We start from the raw sequence: 6,869 nt of genomic DNA on the forward strand, positions 1-6,869 counted from the left end.
GAGGGGCGTGGGATGCTGCGTTTTGGTTTGAGGAAGATGTGCTCAGAAACCAGGTTTCCAGCTCTGACCTCCGAGTAGTTCCACATCTGGTCCAGCCACCCCTGCTTCCATCCCCAGGGCCATCTCCAGCATGTCCCACCCTGCTTCTTGGACAGGGAGCCTGGCTAAGCCCAGGAAGTGGGAACTGTAAGATCTGAAGCAACATCCCAGGCCGGACTAGCTTCCCACCAAACCCTGCTGCCTGAAGGTGCTGCTTTCAGGGCAGGCTCCCTACGCCAAGATCAATACTTCTGACCTGCTCCTTCTGCCCCGTGCTTCGTACCCACATCCCCCTGTCTGCTCTCTGGCAGGGGCAGCATATTATGCCTATGGTCTCTCTCACTGCCTGAGCAGAGCAGCTCTCTTTCGCCTAGACAAACCCTTCTCCCTGCACCTCCTTCGTTGCACAATGCTCTCCTGCTCAAATGCTCCACCCGGCCCCGTGTGCTGGACCCACACACCACAGCTCTGTTTCCTAGGCAGCTGATGGAGCACATGTGTTTGGTGGAGTCATGAGTCTCTCCTTCCACACACGGGTCTCAGACAAAGGGCTTGGCATTTCCCCTTTTCAGTTCTCTGCCTGTACAGCTTCCAGAGGAAGGCAAATCCCGAGGAACCGCCTATGTCACCCAGGGCAGCTGGGAACAGAGAAGTGCCCAAAATATCCTGAGCCTGGAAGGAACCGGATGAACAGGGAAAAAAAAAAGCCAAGCAGCTGTTTTCCCAGTGAAGTGGAGCCAGTGGTTGCTGGAGGGAGGAAGGTGGCACAGCTGATGGTGTCAGCTGGTCTTCTGAGGGCTGCACAGCCCCATCGCTCCGACTGGCGCTGCACCAGCGATGCCTTGGAGGAGCCTGCTGGCTTGCCCCAGCCTTCAGCCTCTGACCAAGACTTGTTGTGGCGTGACACTGTTCCCCACAAAGGCTAGGCAGGTGGAGAAGAAGGAGGGAGGAGGGACACTGCGTCCCTGTAAGTCCATGTGAGTGGTGGGGATGGCACGGAGCCCATGGAGCAGCTGCCTTTTGTTGTATAAATATGTGCACAAAATCACGTGAGTCTCCAGCCCAGGATCAAGCCAAGGGAAAGCTCCTGAGTAGACATACAGCAGCACCACAGCTGACCTGTGGGCAAAAGGAAGGTCCAATCTCATGCCACAACCTCCCATGGGGAACCCCCACTTAGCCTGGCCCACTTCTCCTTGGCCAGCAGTAATCCCACAGAGCCCAGGGCCAAGACACAAGCAGGCTGGGGAGGCAGGTTTCCAGGCAGAAGGCTGTGGGGAAGGATGGTGGATGCTGCTTCACCCCTGCCATGGGGAAAGTCAGGTCCCTGAAAGGCACTGGGAGGAGGACATGAGTCCCTGTGGGAAGCTTGGCGAGACGATGCCTGTGATCCTTCTTTGTGAGAGTCCAGGCTATCAGGCATCCACATGGATGATCTTGAATGTCCCATAAGAAAGGACTCACATCATGTTGTGACTTACAGGCCAGGTGCTGGAGTGGTGTTGTCAGACTTGGCTCACCCTCAGCCTGCAGCACCAGGTCTCTCCTGGCTGTAATTACCCCAGGAGACCAGTTTGTCCAGTGCTGGTGCAATCAGCCACCACAGAACGAGGGCTCAGCAGGGTGGGGTGACCAGCTGGTGGGGTGACAGAGGTGGACAGAAATTAGGCCACAGTAATCAAAGGTATTAACGTGTTGTGGTGGCATGCAGGTGCTGCCTAGGAACAGGGCTCCAGCATGCAGGGCACAGCAGGATCAAAGACCTGCCTCGTTCATCTCAGCTCTACCTTTTGCTGGAGCCTGCAGACACCACAGGTTAAGGCAGCACCACCACCACTTACCATTTGCTTCCGCTGCTGCTGGCCTGGGACCATCAGCCTGACATGCTTGCCACTAACATAACGAGTACGACCCACTCTCCTTCCTCATTTTTTACCCACTATGGGGTAGAAGGCTGCTGTGTGTGGACAGCCCTGATCCCTTGCTCTGTTGTGGTGTAGAGATGTCCCCACGCAGAAGAACACACACCTCCTTTCTTTGCCTTCGTGGCAGATCCTGGCACACCAGGTCCTGTGCTGGACCCATGCACCCACACCAGCATGCAGGAAGGTTTTTCGGCTCAGACCCCGTGGAAAGTGCTGATGTACTCGCTTCCTTGGAGCTCAGGGTGCCCTTGCTCATGGGAGAGGGCAGGAGATGAGAAAGGCTGGCAGCGCTGCTCACAGAGCTTGCTAAACCTAACGAGGTTTTCAACCGCCGGGAGAAGCAATAAAGAGCTGTGATTGAATCGGCTGCAAGCAGCGGCACGATGGCGACTGCCACACTGAACACAGCGCAGCTGCCTTCCCTCCCCACACCGGGCCGTGCTCCAGCCTGTGCTACCCCAGCCTGCCCTGTCTGGACAGGGCTGGCCAGGCCATAGGGACAAGGGAAGGGACTGTGAAGTGTCCCTGGTCACAGGGAGCTCCCGACCTTGCTGGTGCACAGAGAGTTGATGCTCCACTTTCCAGCCCCACCGACACCTGGACATCACTGTCCACGCATGGCTGTGGCATCAGTGACCTCCAGGTGGAAGGGTCCCGTGGACATCCAGAGCCCAGCATCGACACCCTGCTCCTCTGTGCCCTACTGCAGAGTGAGGAAGCTGAAGGAGAAGGCAGAAGCCAGAGGAGGCTAAGCACATGGCTCAACTCTCCTCTCTGCCCGCTGGTGGCCGTGTCCATGTTTCCTGCTGGGAATGGCCCTGGCCTGTGACCTCTCTTGAACCTGTCCTATTTAGCACAGGCCAGAACTGTGTCAGGGAACCAACCGAGCAGTGCGGACGAGGAGGTCGGGGAGTTTCTCAGAAAGGTGTAGCCTGAGTGACTGCTGGCTCAAGGGTGGGGAGCCCCTTGCAGCACCTACCTCTTCTTTGGCATCGGGGGGAATAAGCAGGGCTGCAGAGTTTCTACTTGAGGCCAGGGGTGCAGAAGGGACTGGGACCATCTTTCCCACCCATGCTGCTGTAGCTAGGGTGGGACGCGCCCTTCCCAAACAGAAGTTCAGAGTTCACAAGGGAATGGTTTTCCAGCCTGATTCATGGCTTTCCTCCAGAAGGTTTTCCTTTCGTCAGCTCTGGGATGGGTAAGGAAGCCAGGGCAAGGCTGAGGATGTTGGTTTGTTAATTAGGGTCTCTGGGGTGGACTGTGCCTGTGGGTTTGTTCTGTAGGGTCTCTGGCAGGCACTGTGCTGAGCTATGCCTGTCCTCACTGGCCTTTCCCTCCCCATTGCTGCGCTGCTTCTGAGCTCCTCCCTGCAGCAACGTCTGGCTGTGCAGATCAAAGGGCAGCGATGAACCACAGGTGAAGGCTCTTCCCCAAAGCCGCAGGCCAAGACCCACTGAGCACTCTCAGCCCTGCTCTCTGCCCTGCTCTCCTGCCTGGGTCACAGGGCTGCTCCCACCCGCTCAGCCGAGGCCGGTCCTGGGCAGTGCTGTGATGTGGTCCAGCTCAGCCCACCGCTGCAGCCAGACCAGCTTCTTGGCGTCTCTGCTCCTGCCTTACGTCTGGCAGAACCACAGGCACTCCAGGGACGCTGCGCTGTGGCTGGGGAGTGTTACTCATAGGCTGGCAAGGGGCAGGAGAGGAAGCAAGGCTGGCACAGCCTCCTGGGATGAGGGTGGAGCTGCTGAGAGCCCCATTGCCCAGGGCCAGGTCAAGAGAGCAATAAGCAGCCCTGTTACCTGCTGGGAAGCTTTGGAGGGTGGGAGGTATTGGGAAATAAGCTGTTCAGGCTGGTTCAGGAGCAGGGTGGAAGATGCTGGAGGTGGGAGCATTTCCCCTACATGTGCAGCACAAGGCAACCAGCTCCTGGTGACCAGCAAAGCTCTCTGCGGTGCTGGTTCACTGCACTGATGTAGTTACAGAATCATGGAATCATAGAATGGTTTGGGTTGGAAGGGACCTTTAAAGGTCAACTAGTCCAACCCCCCTGCAAGGATTTTCAACTAGATCAAGTTGCTCAGAGCCCCATTCAACCTGGCCTTGAATGTTTCCAGAGATAGGATAGTTGTGCTCACATGGCTGCATGTCACATCACTGTGGGTCACAGGTGGTGCAGGCATGGCCAGAGCTGCCTGTCCCTCCTTTTCAGAGGTGGTGACTGGTTTTGTTTTACCAGTGTTCTCAATGATTTTAGATTCACAGCTCACATGGCTTCTAGCAAGCACACAGTCATCGGGGTCCAGGCATCGGCTGCTCAGTCCCCTGCCACCCTGTTGTGCACCCTGGCAGAGGCACTGGGGCTGGTTTGAGAAGCAGTAGAGCAGGAAGCTGAAATCACTGCCCACCACTAAGAGACAGGGATGGGATGTGGATGCTGCCTCCACAGATGTCACCATACCGGCAGTCAGGCATGAGGAGCACCGACAGGAGATAACAAGATGCAATGAGCAAATGCTGCCAGGTGCTGTGCTGACTGTGCTTGTAGAAAATTAATGACACAACAAATATTTGCAGCCCTCCTGCTGCAGACACTGCCACAACGGCCTTGCAGCTGGAGTGCCGGGGAGAGAACGGGGAGAGGAGCAACGTGCCTGTACAGCGGGGACCTTACCCGTCCCTGCTCACAGCTGGACGTGGGCCGCTGCAGCTTGCAGCCACGGTGCTGGGAACGGACCATGCACAGCCCTGCGCTCACCAGGTTCGGGGACACACAGCGCACTGGGAAATGTAGTCCTGCTGCATCACCTGCGCTGTGTGCTGTTGGGCACAACCAGGCTGCTCACGAACCGCTGGGGCTGGGATCTTCTCCCATGTACTCTGGGCTCCTCGCACTGACCAGGCCTCCTGGCAGGTTGCTACAGATGCTGCTGTGCCCCCCGCCCCCCACCAATCTCTGATGGGGCAGAAGAGGGAGATGTTTGACAGGGACGAGCCCTCTCATAAGCAGGAGGCTGGGGAACGTGCAAGATGTGGGCAAGTGCGGAGATCTGCTGGGTGATGTGTGACAATGTGGGAAAAGAGCAGAGGTTGTGAAGGGAAAGGAGTGAGAGGACACCTGGGACCAAGAGGGTGCCCTCACATTCTGGGAGAAAGCACCAAAGGGAGTCATTGGGAGTCAGTCGATGCTCCTTGTCCTGCTCACCTCTGGGTCTATGCAGCCTCTCCAGGCTGGAAAACCCTCCTGCAGTGAAGCCTTGTGCCTGTGCTGGCACAGCTTCACACACACGCTCTCCGCATCCATCCCTGGACCCCCCGCAGCAGCAGCCATGGATTTTCCTGAATATTTGCAGAGAAGAAGCCTAAGGTAGAGAGGGGCTCTCACACATGGGTGCAGAGGAGGGGTCTGCTTCAGGTTTGGCTCTGGACCTCTGGGCAGGGCAAGCCTTCATTCAGGATGGGTTAGTGTTGGCTGACCCCAGCCAGAGCTGTGCTGCAAGGACTCAGTGCTGCAGGTGCTGGCGAGGAGCAGAGGTGGGGGTGCAGCAAGCACCAAAGTTTCTGCGTGGAAGCCCTCCTGCACCCCTCGCTGGCCACCCCACAGCCGTGGTGTGCCCTAATCCTTACAGGACATCCTCAGCTCCTGCTCCTCTCCATCACTGGCCTCCCTGGGCTGTTTGACAGCTCTTGTCTTGGGTGATGCACCATCCCAGCACACAGGGAGAAGATGTTTATTAATCCCTGGCACTTCTCCCTGCGAGAGAGGGAGCCTGCAGACCCCAGAAGGAGAAAGGTGAAGAGGACATAGCTCCCCTCCTCTTTCCCCTACGGCTTCGTAGGAGCAGAACACAGCCAGGCAGATCTTCCAGCTCTTCCTCACCAGGCCTTGAGGAGCTTAATTCAGGGTATCCTTAGCCCAGCCTGGCTTTGCACCCTGCTGCCCAGAGTGTACCTGCCTGCACCACGGGAGGGATTTGGGGCACTGGGGACCTTTAGCCACATCTCTGTTCAAAGCTGCTGTGGCAGGCATGAGCATAGCGTGGTGGAAATAGCACAGCAGAGCTACCAGAGCTGATGAGAGAAGGGACTGTAAATCCTGCAGCAGCAATTTCCACAGTCAGGGCTGTCTCCAGGGCTTTAATTTATCCGTTACAACTTAATTGGTTGTAAACCCAGTCACTTGTAAGCAGCAGGAGCCCTGAACGGGCAGTGGTCCTGCGCTTCTCTCTGCAAGATGCCTCACCGGGACTCCCCATCTCTGCTGTGGTGCCTCGACCCTCAGGGGCTGCTGCTCAACGTGCACTCAAAGGAAAGGGAGAGGCAACGTTTGCTCTCCTTCTGGTCGCAGCTGAGCTGGCTTTGCTCCTCTGAGTGGCTTCCTACACCACTGAAGAGCTGGCCACTGATCTGTAGGCACAGCAGGGTGCTCAGATTTCGGGTACCAGGGCGGAGCCCAGGTAGGGAAGAAAGGCACCCACTTCCATCCAAGCAGCTGCAGCTGGCCGTCATGGTGGAAGGGCAGAGCCTGCAGCCTCCCATCCTCACACGCAGACACTGGTCTCTCCGTGACCAACATGGGAGGCCCATGAAGCTGCTCCTGTCATTCTGTTGGGCCGCTGTCAGCGGGACAGACATGTGAGGCCCAGGAAGCCTGGGAATGTGGCCTCTTGCACAGCGCGGTTCCCTGTGGCTGCAGCAGCCTCGCTGGCACACACTATCAATCTCTCTGACAGGCAGAGGCACAGGGCTGGAGTGGTATTGGTGAGGAAAAGGATAGCTCAGATCCAACAAATAGTGACTGGCAGAGCCTCGGCCCTGGACTCTGCCTCCCCACAAGCAGGAAACTTGCCCTGCACAGACCCACTCCCTTCTGTGGACCTGGAAGAGCAGAAATATCAGACATTTCCAGGG

The sequence above is a fragment of the Chlamydotis macqueenii genome, chromosome Z, assembly GCF_036417535.1.
Source record: "Chlamydotis macqueenii isolate bChlMac1 chromosome Z, bChlMac1.mat, whole genome shotgun sequence".
Classification (NCBI taxonomy): Eukaryota; Metazoa; Chordata; class Aves; order Otidiformes; family Otididae; genus Chlamydotis; species Chlamydotis macqueenii.